The following is a 13,241-nucleotide window of genomic DNA, read 5'->3' on the forward strand; positions in this document are numbered from 1 at the left end:
TTTCGCGGGTGTGTCCATCTGAACCCTCGGGTTCCATTTTAGATGCGGCATCCATTTTGTCCCTTGCCCTCAAGTAGTCCGCGAACGGACACTGTCCGCTTCGTGACCCTGGGATTCCCAAGCCTTTGCGGAGGACATGTGTTCCTTTGAAGGTGTCTTTATGGTGAGGGGGATGACACGGCAAGGGCGGATGGCTCCGCTCGAGGCTCATCTTGCCGTGCTAGTCTATTGTTTCAGTCGTGCATGCATTAGGCACGAGTCCTTTGATCCTGCAATCAAGTTTCCGATATTGCTCTCTACACTCTTTTTCAATCTGTTGTGCGTCCTTGTTTTTCCCCTGCATCTGTTTCTGTCTCTTCTCCTAATTCGTTTACAGTCAGAATGGAATGTGCTTAATGTGGGGATAATGTGCTTTTACAGTTGGGAACCGGCAATGTTGCTGTAATCATGCTCCGGGTTTCTGAAAACATGAAAACGACCCTTTTGGAGTTTACTGTGGGAACTGAGATGTAACCTTTTGTTCGCCATGTTGTGCAATGACGAAAATGTGTATAAAAGGAGCGATCCACTTTGGCAATTTGAAGCAGTCTCCCAGAACCTACACGTTGTGTACTTCTTGCGACTTCTGTATCCCTGCAGTAATAAATGCTGATCTTTGACGCCGCAGGAAGTGTCCCGTGTCTCTGTGTTTTGTACGCCGGAACAGGTAACCCACGAAGGTTTCAGGTGTTGTCCCCTGGCACCGCTGGGCCTTAGAATAGCCCAGTCCTTCAACCCACATGTGGTGTGTCATGCAGTGGGGGAAAGACATCCATCCTCCTGGGAGTGGGACACTGCTGTCAGTGATGTGTTGTTATGGCACTATCATCATTGTCCAAAGTTAGGGATGCGTACACACACCCATGGAGTTGTGTTCATCTGATAATGATGTACACCCCCCATGTCTCTGTCCACTGCTGGGAGTCCTCTGCACCCACTCATATATGTCTGTCCACTGCTGGGAGTCCTCTGCACCCACCCCCATGTCTCTGTCCACTGCTGGGAGTCCTCTGCATACCCCCATGTCTCTGTCCACTACTGGTATTCCTCTGCACCCACGCCCATGTCTCTGTCCACTGCTGGGAGTCCTCTGCACCCACCCCCATGTCTGTGTCCACTGCTGGTATTCCTCTGCACCCACCCCCATGTCTCTGTCCACTGCTGGGAGTGATGGGCACCCACCCCTCACATGTCCCTGTCCACTGCTGGTATTCCTCTGCACCCACCCCATGTCTCTGTCCACTGCTGGGAGTCCTCTGCACCCACCCCCATGTCTCTGTCCACTGCTAGAGTTGATATGCACCCACCCCCATGTCTCTGTCCACTGCTGGGAGTCCTCTGCACCCACCCCATGTCTGTGTCCACTGCTGGTATTCCTCTGCACCCACCCCCATTTCTCTGTCCACTGCTGAGAGTCCTCTGCACCCACCCCCATGTCTCTGTCCACTGCTGGGAGTGATAGGCACCCCCCTCACATGTCCCTGTCCACTGCTGGGAGTCCTCTGCACCCACCCCCATGTCTCAGTCCACTGCTGGGAGTCCTCTGCACCCACCCCCATGTCTCTGTCCACTGCTGGAGTTGATATGCACCCACCCCCATGTCTCTGTCCACTGCTGGGAGTCCTCTGCACCCACCCCCATGTCTCTGTCCACTGATGGGAGTCCTCTGCACCCACCCCCATGCCTCAGTCCACTGCTGGGAGTCCTCTGCACCCACCCCCATGTCTCTGTCCACTGCTGGGAGTGATGGGCACCCACCCCTCACATGTCCCTGTCCACTGCTGGGATTCCTCTGCACCCACCCCATGTCTCTGTCCACTGCTGGGAGTCCTCTGCACCGACCCCCATGTCTCTGTCCACTGCTGGGAGTCCTCTGCACCCACCCCCATGTCTCTGTCCACTGCTGGGAGTCCTCTGCACCCACCCCCATGTCCCTGTCCACTGCTGGGAGTCCTCTGCACCGACCCACCTACCCACTTGCGCCCTTGCTGTGGTACGCTGCTGTCCTGGGCATACACCACCCCCAATTTACAGCTGATGTGCTGCACCAAGCCGTACACCTACATCCGTGGCGTATGTACGCCTTGTATCCATCATGTAATGGGGCTGTAGGGGTACGGGTGGTACGGCCCGTACCCATGCTCTGGGGGCGTGGGTACGGGCCGTACCACCATTGTGGCGGTGACGTAGGGGTACGCGTGGTACGGCCCGTACCCACGCCCCCCTGAGCGTGGGTACGGGCCGTACCACCATTGTGGCGGTGACGTAGGGGTATGCGTGATACGGCCCGTACCCACGCTCTGGGGGGCGTGGGTAAGGGCCGTACCACCATTGTGGCGGTGTCATAGGGGTACGCGTGGTACGGCCCATACCCACGCCCCCCAGAGCGTGGGTACGGGCCGTACCACCATTGTGGCGGTGACGTGGGGGTACGCGTGGTACGGCCCGTACCCACGCTCTGGGGGGCGTGGGTACGGGCCGTACCACCATTGTGGCGGTGACATAGGGGTACGCGTGGTACGGCCCGTACCCACGCTCTGCGGGGCATGGGTACGGTCCGTACCACCATTGTAGGGGTGATGTAGAAGTACGCGTGTACGGACCGTACCCACGCTCTGGGGGGCGTGGGTACGGTCCGTACCACCATTGTAGTGGTGATGTAGGGGTACGCGTGGTACGGCCCGTACCCACGCCCCCCAGAGCGTGGGTACGGGCCGTACCACCATTGTGGCGGTGACGTAGGGGTACGCGTGGTACTGCCCATACCCACGCCCCCCAGAGCGTGGGTACGGGCCGTACCACCATTGTGGCGGTGACGTAGGGGTACGCGTGGTACGGCCCATACCCACGCTCTGGGGGCGTGGGTATGGGCCGTACCACCATTGTGGCGGTGACGTAGGGGTATGAGTGGTATGGCCCGTACCCACGATCTGGGTGGCGTGGGTACGGTCCGTACCACCATTGTAGTGGTGATGTAGGGGTACGCGTGTACAGACCGTACCCACGCTCTGGGGGGCGTGGGTACGGTCCATACCACCATTGTAGTGGTGATGTAGGGGTACGCGTGTACGGACCGTACCCACGCTCTGGGGGTGTGGGTACGGTCCGTACATGCGTACCCCTACATCACCACTGCAATGGAGGTACGGACCGTACCGACGCTCTGAGGGGCGTGGGTACGTCCCGTACCACCATTGTGGTGGTGACAGGTACACGTCCACGTCCACTACCGTTGTGGTGGGACGTGGGATTGGTGGACACGCCCCCCGAAGTGACCAGGCCATGGAGGTAATTAATGTGCAGGATATATTTGTTTTTTGTGGGGTGTGGGTTATGTTTCCTGCCCCTTGCCCCCCCCCTTTGCCCCTGGGGGTTGTTCTGACCTTCTGCGGTGTCTGCGTCGGTTTCTGAACACGAGGTCGTAGGCTAGGAGGGCTGGGATGACGCGTAGGTTGGGGTCCATCGCTGTCCGTTGCGTACCGGTGCTCCTTCTTCGCGTCATCCTCAATTTCCCGGCAGTTTTTGGCTCACGTAAAAAATGTTACGTGCGGAGTGACGTAGGCACGAATCGTACTTGCTGGTCCGTAAAACGCTGCCTGACTCCATCCGGACGTCGTGTATGCGCCGTCCAGATTCAGATTTGGATGTATTTTTTTGCCGATCGGTCTTTTGTACGACTCATACGGAAATGGTATTTCTGTGCAAATCGTACTTGAGAGTTTGTAAGGTGTTTTTCCTGGGTACGAGTCGGACGGAGAAAACGCTCCTTACGACCATTTGTACCCAGGTTTTACAGGATCAGAATCGGCACCTTAATCTTTCTTTTAATACTTTTCTGTGTATATTCTCGTAGCAAATTTTGCATTATATCAATAGATTCCTGTGGAATACTACAAATACTGCTACTTACACACAGGAGCTTGTGTACGTTTCCCTTGCACTTCTTCAGCTATTAACTCTTCTGCACTTTTATCAACCATTTCCTCCTTTGGAAGGGGATAACCATCCTGAACTTCGTAGCAACACCTCCAGTATCAACTGCAAATGGTAAACTATTTTCCTGGAAGTAACTTTTGTCATTAAAAAAAGGCTCACGAGTAGAAGTATGTTTCCAATGTCCACTAAACATTTTGCAAAAGTTGTTTCTGTTCACAAGTCTTTTTCTTCTACTTTTTTCTTTCAACACTTTCATTATTTTATCCAACACTTTCATCCTCTGTCAATGAATAACTTCTGTTTTAAATTGACAGCAGTATCCACTATACTTTCAATACGCTGCTTCTGTTTGAATTGCAGCACTTTCTTTGTATATTTGCAGCATGTTTTCATTACATTTTGAATCACTCTAGTTCGAAAAAGTCTCTGACGAATTTCTTGAAATTGTTTTTGTCTCCGGGTAACAGATACTGTTTCTTTATCATGTTTTCTTTTCCTGGTATTTGAAATTGAAGTCTGCTTCTCCTTACTTGAAAAATTCTTCTTTTTGCTTTGTGTCATGTTATTTTCATTCAATGTTCGTAATATTTTTTTTCAGAAATTGTCTAGTGTTTTTACCAGAAGAAACTGTTTTTGTAGTACTCTCATTTTTTTCTAATTGAAAATCTTTCCTTTTGTTCAAAAATATATATTTTTTCTCTTTCCTTTTTTTTCAGTTCCTCTAGGCATTTTCAAATTTTAATCCAAACGAAATAATTTTCTGAAAAATAAAAAATAGATTCAATTATTTTTGACATCTCTTCAATATATTAAAATATTAACATACAAATAAATAAGTTCTACTGACGGCTTCCAGAGGCCGTGCTGCAACGTGATGGAGCAGGGCAGGGGAGCAGTAGGAAGACGGGTAGTGCCATAGAACATACAGCAGGTATTTATTTAATTATTTACATACACTGTTACAATTTATATGTAACTGCACTACCTCGTACTTTTCACTTCTCCGCTACACCCCACAGCACTCCCTCTGCAACCCATCGCAGACAACTTTCTAGATAGTATTTTTGAAAATTGTAATATATGTACTTAGAATGATATTATCAACCAAACGGCACACACAAAAATTACCATTATTAGCCTAACAATTTTATCTACAACTTTGCAAACATAACACTGCACCCAGGGCTGAGCACCGGCAGTTTGTTTTTGGGGGCCTCGAAACGGGTCTCTATGGGGCTCTATTTTCGGGCCTCGCAAAGGTAGTCCGTTGTTTTTTAATTTCTTTTATTGGACTGCAGTGAGACTGTGAGAGCATCAACATTGCTCACTACTGACAAGTGGAGACATCATGCCAGGTGAGTCGCGTTGTAGGAGAATGGAAATCCTTTAAAGAGAGACATTTTCTCTCAGGATTTCCCTTCTCTTTTTGCAGCGCATGGAGCAACATCATCGTGGGGTGATTAGCAGAGAGACCACCAATCACGCAACGCCCATTGCCCCGAACTTCCTGAGACAGCTTCCCGGGCGCACACAGAGAGCCGCACCCGAGTACTTCACATGTCTTCAAAAGACCATTTGCTTGTAAATGAGGCTCAATTCTTTTTCACCCCTTTTTAGAGCCCCTACATCCCCACTCTGCCTATTGCTGAAAGAATTTGCCTCCCCCGAAATTTCGCTCTGGTTGCGCCTCTGGAGACGACCACATGCAGCCAACTCCAGCATGACCCTGCTCTTACCTTTCACAGTGTCTTGTTTTAGTGCCAAAGAAACTCACGCTTTGCCTGGCTCACTTAGTTCTCACACCCCCTCTTTCATATGACCATAGTAGCTTTGGAATTACCTTTATATTCCTATACTGTGCTTCACATGGAAATATAGAAGTGCAGGTTCTCATCACCCCAAATTAGCTGTCTGGTATACTTGCTCAAATGTCAGAACTACAGGTATTCAGTATCTGTCAGTCACGGCCAGTTAAAGCAGTGTTCCTCTATAGAAATGGACAAAACTTTATGTTTCTAAATTAACGTCTGACACTGAAAAGCTGCTTTACTTTTCTTTCACTGGATCAACCTTTGTTTAAAACACCACCAGAGAAGGGTGGTGAACTATGGCCCACAAAGAGCAACTCAAAGCTTTCTTGTTCTTTATCAGAAACATCTGCCTGTCAATGCTTATTGCCAGCCTTTTCGGCCCCTTAAGAGGCTGGGTGGATGACTATAATATGCAGTATTTAGGATCGGGGGCGGAGGGTGTATGGAAATAAGGACGGATAGTTGAATACAGGGCGAGTGGATGGATGGCCAGATGGATGAATGGAAAGCTATATGGATGGATGTATGGATGTATGAATAGATGGAAGGATGAATGGATGCATGGACCAGTACTTACGATAGACGGGTGGGCTGATAGATGCTTAGGATTGGTTCTAGGACAGATGTATGTATGGCTATATGGGCTTATGGCTGGATGGATGGCACAGTGCTTACCATAGGCGAGTGGGCTGATAGATGCTTAGGATAAGTGCAGGGACAGATGTATGTAGGTAGGAATGTGTGGATGAATTGAAAGATGGTTGGATGGCGCAGTGCATAGGATGGATGGATGCAGGGCTTTAAGTGGGTCGGGTCTGAGCACCAGCAGTTATTTTCAGGGGTCCTCGAAACGAGTCTCTATCGGGCTCTATTTTCTGCCCTCGCAAAGGTAGTCTGTTTTCTTTTTTTTATTGGACTGCAGTGAGAGCATGCACATCGATGTGCACATGCTCATTTTGCTCACTACTGAGAAGTGGAGACATCATGCTTGGTGAGCCACATTGTAGGAGGAAGGGAAATCCTTTAAAGAGTGTGTTTTCCAAAGGTAGGATAATTGGAGGGGATTTTCTTAAGCACACAAGTTATCTTGATTTAGACCATGCCCCTACTTGGATAGCCCACACCCCTTTAAGACGTTTGCCCCGCCCCTTTTAGAGCACCCCCTGTTTTTCTTTTCCCACTTAAAGCCCTGACTGCACCATAGTAACAAATAAATAGTCCATGCTTCTATTTAAATCTACAATGGCACCAAGTTTCATAATTTGCTATCAACGCTGGCAGCCTTCTACGACAGTGCAAGAGTGTCTATCAGCACGAAGATTTGTTATCCACAGAAATTTTGTGTGATTTGCGTAGCTGTCTGCTGGAACACTCATCACCAAAAGGTATTAAAACATGTAAATTTGCGAGTAAAACATATACCATACCATAAAGCGGTTCATAAATGGGCGCAGTGCCACTACACCACCCTCATCCCCATCCTTGCTTAACCTTACAAAATCAAAGAAAGAGCCCCAGCAAACCTGGTAGAGCCACTGTAGCAATACAGGGACTTAATTTCAACAAGTGTCTGCTGGAACGCTCAGCAACAAAAGGTATTAAAACATGCACATTTCCGGATAAAACATATACCATGCCATAGAGCGCTTTATAAATGGACCCAGTGGCACTACATCACCTTTACTAGCTACACATGTGCACGTTACAAATGTCTGTGTTATAATCAGCAAAATACCCAGCTCCCCTACCCCCACCCCTGCCCTTGCTTAACCTTACGAAATCAAACAACGAGCCCAAGCACTCCCGTTAGCGCCACTATAGCCATACATAGACTTAATTTCAACAGGTTTCTGCCATAATGCTCATCAGCAAAAGGTATTAAAACCTGCAATTTTGCAAGTAAAACATACACCCTACCATAAGGTGGTTTATAAATAGTCCCAGTATCACTACACCACCTCCACACCCGCCCTTGCTTAACTTTACGCAATTAAACAAAGAGTCCCAGCAAACCTGGATGCGCCACTATAGCCATACAGAGGCTTAATTTCAACAGATGTCTCCCGAAACGCTCAGCAGCAAAACGTATTAAAATATGCAAATTTGCGGGTAAAACATATACCATGCCATAGGGCGCTCCATTAATGGTCCCAGTGGTACTACATTACCTTTAGTAGGTAGACATCTGCACGTTACTTAAGTTTGTGTTTTAATCATCAACATACCCCCCTCCCCCACCTCCACTCCCGCTCTTTCTTAACCGTACAAAATCAAACAGAAACCCCCACCATTCCTAATAGCGCCACTATACCCATGCACGGGTTTAATTTTAACAGGTGTCTGCCGGAACGCTAATCAGCAAAAAGTATTCAAACATGCAATTTGGCGGGTAAAACATAAACCATCCCATAGCACGGTTTATAAAGGAACCCAGTGGCACTACACCACCTTTACTAGCTAGTCATCTGTATGTTACTAAAGTCGTTTAAACCCTCTGTAGAGTGTATATCAGGGGATGGGGAGAGTAAACAAAGTTGTAATTCCCAAACTTTTGATATACCGTCCCTTTACTGTATGGATATTAAGGACATTAAATAGAATGAAAAAATTGACAAGTGTCTCAAAAGGGATAGTGAAGCTGAACACCGGTAAAACCTGGACCACTTAAACACCTACTATATTCAGTACAGGGACACAGCCTGACAATTAGTATCACTTATAATCACATTTAGTTTACTAATGTCAAGAAATTCATACAGAAAATATACCGAACAATTACATTTCTTTTTTATCTTTCACACATTTATAAAACATCTCTTCTAAAGAAACACTCCCCAACCACTTCTATTTCATAAGAACAGACACTCATTAATACGTTTACTACCATATCTTTTAGTATATCTACCTTTTTATTATTCACTAGTCATAAACTACTAAAACTATTAACTACACCCAAATGCAAACCAGAAACCATGTTCATATTATATCTCAACCTATGATCAAATGATTCAAATTATGCGTACATATAAAAGTAACATATCACTTTTACTATCTCCATCTCCTCTGCATGTAATCTCCAAAAACTGTAGACGGCCTCACAGTTCAACACCCTACCTCGACTTATATTCAAATCTACCTCTCAGTGTCAAAAATGAGACCACAACCTGTCCACATAACATTTCTGGGTTTGGTTGATCGCTTTTAACTTATTAACACATACATCTCCTACCCCCCCCACCTACTATTTCCACAAAAAGTATAATTTGCAAACATGGGACTTTTTGTTTATCTCGCCTGAATATATTAGCAAACCTAACTTAACGCTGTACCTCATTTTCAAAACCATACGCTCCTTTAAAGATGACAAACTAAACTTCTTCTTATATAACAACAGGTCAAACTTTATGCATATTTTATAACCAATATGAAACACCACACTTTACTAACAGTATATTATTTTTAAATAAAAAATACTTTCAAACTTAAAAATATCACCTCAAATACTTAATCACTTCTACAGAACACATAACACACCTTGTTAATTTCTACCTCACCTTTGTAGTTGGTATGCAGATTTCAAATGTCACACACGCATGCAATTCTTTCTTTGTCACACAGTACATGTAATGCACCGCTTTCATCAAGAATGGAACCAGTAATGGCACAATTTCTCTGTCGCTCCACATATAAATACTTGTAAAGAACAAATCAGAATACTTCATTTCTTCATCAACATACCAAAACTTATCACCATTGGTTATTTTTGAATTTTCCATATGAAAAGCTTCTTAATATTCCGCGCCACATACAGGTCAGAAGTTCAACCTATTTTATCACCACACTTTCTGGAACATTCTACGACACCTGCAGGTTAAAAGTTCATAATTTTTTTAAACAGAAGGTTTTTTTTTCTAGCATATTCTTGAACATTTAACAGCACCTGTGGGTTAAAAGTTCACCATCGTTTTAAGTTCCAAATGTACCTTCCAAATGCAAGTAGCACGTCTGGTTGAGCTGAGCACATTTCATCCTATCGTATGTACTCCACGTTTAGAGTAGGGGAGGGTGGAATTTGCAAAATCCACTTTCGCAAATTATCGCGAAATTGTTAAAAATTATCGCAAACACGTGGAAATATCGCGAAGATGCAGAAGTTTTTTTCCCTCATGTTCGTGAGATTTTCTGCATGGTTGCGGCTCGCCAACTTACCCATATGGTTGCCCGCGGGCGCGGCCATCTTGTTTTCAGTTGTCTCACGGTGCATGATCGCGAGAAGAAAGACGTGATTGCGCGACGCATGACGTCACTGCAGGCGCAAACTGTCGCGAGACAGCGCAAATGGCTAAAAACAATACAACATCTCATGGAGAACGCGACCGGATCAAGAAAACTTGTCGGCGAACGCAGGGATTCAGGTAAGGCAATCGCGCACGCGTGAGAATGTATTATTTTACAGCGCGAGCAAGAAACAAATTATCGCCAAGCTGCGGAATGCGGAAATTTTGACATTTTTGCGCTTTCCGCAGAACGCGAAAATGTCAAATTATCGCAATTTCCGCGAACGGAACGAAATTTTAGCCCAGGCCTAGTTTAGACTGTTCTTTATCAACCAATGACAAACATGCTTTTTCACGCAACTGATATGCACCCTAGTTTTTAGTACCCAATGCTTCTTTTCTCCCAATCAATTATCGTTTTCTGTGGAAAAAAAAAAGATTTTTCCCCTTGTTTAAACATATCTCTTACTCTACGAAGGAACTGCATGAGCTACAGACATCTTTCCATACCTTCAAAATGCTAGTGTGGATTGTAGGACATAGCTATGTTTTCTGGTGCAAGAGGTATGCAGAATAGAGATGTATTGACTTAGACCTAGGTTTACAAAATGTGGACATTAGATAGTTTGCACAGAGAGGATTAAAGTGGCACTAATTATTGCCTTTGAGTAAAACCTGTTTGCATCTCCAACACCCTGACCTCATGATTGTGCACTGTGGTGTAAACGACCTAGGCACATTGACTGGGGTAGGTTTGGAAATGATAATGAAGGACACCTTTCATCAATTGATGTTGCTTTTGCCTCAAACTATCTTTGTATATTCCAATATATGCCAAAGACAGAAGTGGAAATGGTCAAACCAATGTTGTCCTCAGATTGAAAAATCTAGGAAGAATGTCAACAAAGCTGTGTCTGCATACCTCAGAGACCATAGAATGGGGTCGATCTACAGCAACAACATACGTTTTCATGTGGCTGATATCTACAGAAGTGATGGAGTACACTACACAGATCAGGGAACTCGAGTTTTTCTGAATGACCTGAAGCTGTGCATCCGCACTTATATGTAGCTCCAACTAATAAACACAAGGGCTCTTTTTAGAGCCGCCTTATAACTGACAACTTAGGCCCGCTATTTTAGGGCCAGGTAACGGCAACTCCTGGACCCTCGCCAACATTTATTCTCCACACAGCTGTGGCGCAGCAGCCAGACCATCTGACTTTGGAGCACAGAACTCTGGCTTTGATCACCGGCTCTAGCGACAGCTCAGGATAGCCCCATGTGACTCTGAGCAATAGCTCGCTTAATTTCCACGCCAGCCCCCAGCACCTGCAGACCTGTACGAGTGAGTTGTTTGCACTTTACAAATACCGGATTGATTCGAAACGGCACAATTGAACTTCACACTCCCTCTGTAGAACCCCCAATCACCCTACAGACGTCACACTGTTTAAAACAAAAGTTCCTCCTAGTACGTATGCACACATGCTGACACTACTTGGACAGGTGTTTCGCAGCAGCCAGAAAACATGAGTTCAGAGCACAGGGCTCACAGGGCTCACAGGTTAATCGCCTGCTCCATCAGCAGCTCAGCACCTTGTGACTCTGAGCAATAGCTCACTTAACAACTCACTTAATTTCCACGCCGGCCTCCCGGGCCTTCAGACCCACAGGGGTGAGTAGTTTGTGCTTTACAAATACCGTATTGATTTACCTTCGTACTCCCTGTAGAACACCCCCTAAGCACCATATACAAGTTACCGTGTTCCACACAAAACTTCCTCCTACTACGTATAAAATATTGCTGACACTACTTGGACAGGTGTGGCACAGCGCCCAGAGCACATGACTTCACAGCATAGAACACACAGTTTGGGCTCACGGTTTCATCCCCGAGCCCAGCAGCAGCTCAATTTAGCAGCATGACACTCTAGGCAATACCTTACTTAATTTCCGTACCCCGCACTTTCAGACCGGTAGGGGTCAGTAGTTCAGCGGCTTTATCCCCTAGTCTGGCAGCAGCTAAGCTTACCCCCCCAGCGCCATCATACCCATAGGAGTGAGTAGTTTGCACATTACAAACACCGAATTGATTTGATATGTGCAAATTTACCTTCGCATTCCCTTTATAACACCCCCTAAGCACCATACACAAGTAACAATGTTCAAAACAAAAGCTCCTCCGAGTAGGTATAACTACATGCTGACACTACTTGGACAGATGTGGCACAGCGGCCAGAGCACAAGACTTCACAGCATATGACACACAATTTGGACTCACGCTGTCATCCCCGAGTCCGGCAGCAACTCAGCTTAGCAGCATGAGACTCTAGACAATACCTCACATATTTTCCGCACCCCAGCACTTTCAGACCAGTAGGGGTCAATAGTTCGTCCTAGTAGGTATAAACACATGCTGACACAGGTGTGGTGCAGCGGCCAGGGCACATGACTTCACAGCATAAGACACACAGTTTGGGCTCACGCTTTAATCCCCGAGTCCCGCAGCAGCTCACCCTAGCAGCATCAGACTCTAGGCAATACCTCACTTAATTTCCATAGCCCAGCTCTTTCAGACTGGTAGGGATGAGTAGTTCGCTTCGCAACCCTTGTATAGCACACCCTAAACACCCCAAAGAGGTTACAATGCTCCTACCCTCCTCTTTCCTACTTTTTTCTCCCTTTTTTCCCATTACTCACTTCAACAGAATCACAAAATGTCTGCCAACACTTCCTAGTTGGAACCGCTCGCACCGCTCGCAGCCAATAAGCAGCAAGCTCGTGCTCGTAACGCCTCAGCCAATCAGATGGCAGAATTCCCAAATATCGATATCTGTAAATATCGATATTTCTCCAAAACTACTGAACGGATTTACAACAAATAAACAAATCGTGCTTTCTAGACCAAGACCCTTCTCCCTGCCAAATTTGGGGTAATTCCATTCACCCATTTGACCTGTAGCCTTGTCTTAAGTGTCCTATGCAAATTGCATGGAGAAAACACGTTTGTGGCCCCCTTTTTTTTCGGCCCCCCCTTGACGAATCACCCCCAACCCTTCAACATAGGAGCTGATTTGAACAAAGAATTAGTTTGGAAAATGTCATGAAGATTCATCAAACAAAGCCAAAAGTTATAGGCAAAACAGAAAATGCTCTTCCTATGGAAACTTGGTCC

The sequence above is a fragment of the Triturus cristatus genome, unplaced genomic scaffold (genome assembly GCF_964204655.1).
Source record: "Triturus cristatus unplaced genomic scaffold, aTriCri1.1 SCAFFOLD_216, whole genome shotgun sequence".
In the NCBI taxonomy this organism is placed as follows: domain Eukaryota; kingdom Metazoa; phylum Chordata; class Amphibia; order Caudata; family Salamandridae; genus Triturus; species Triturus cristatus.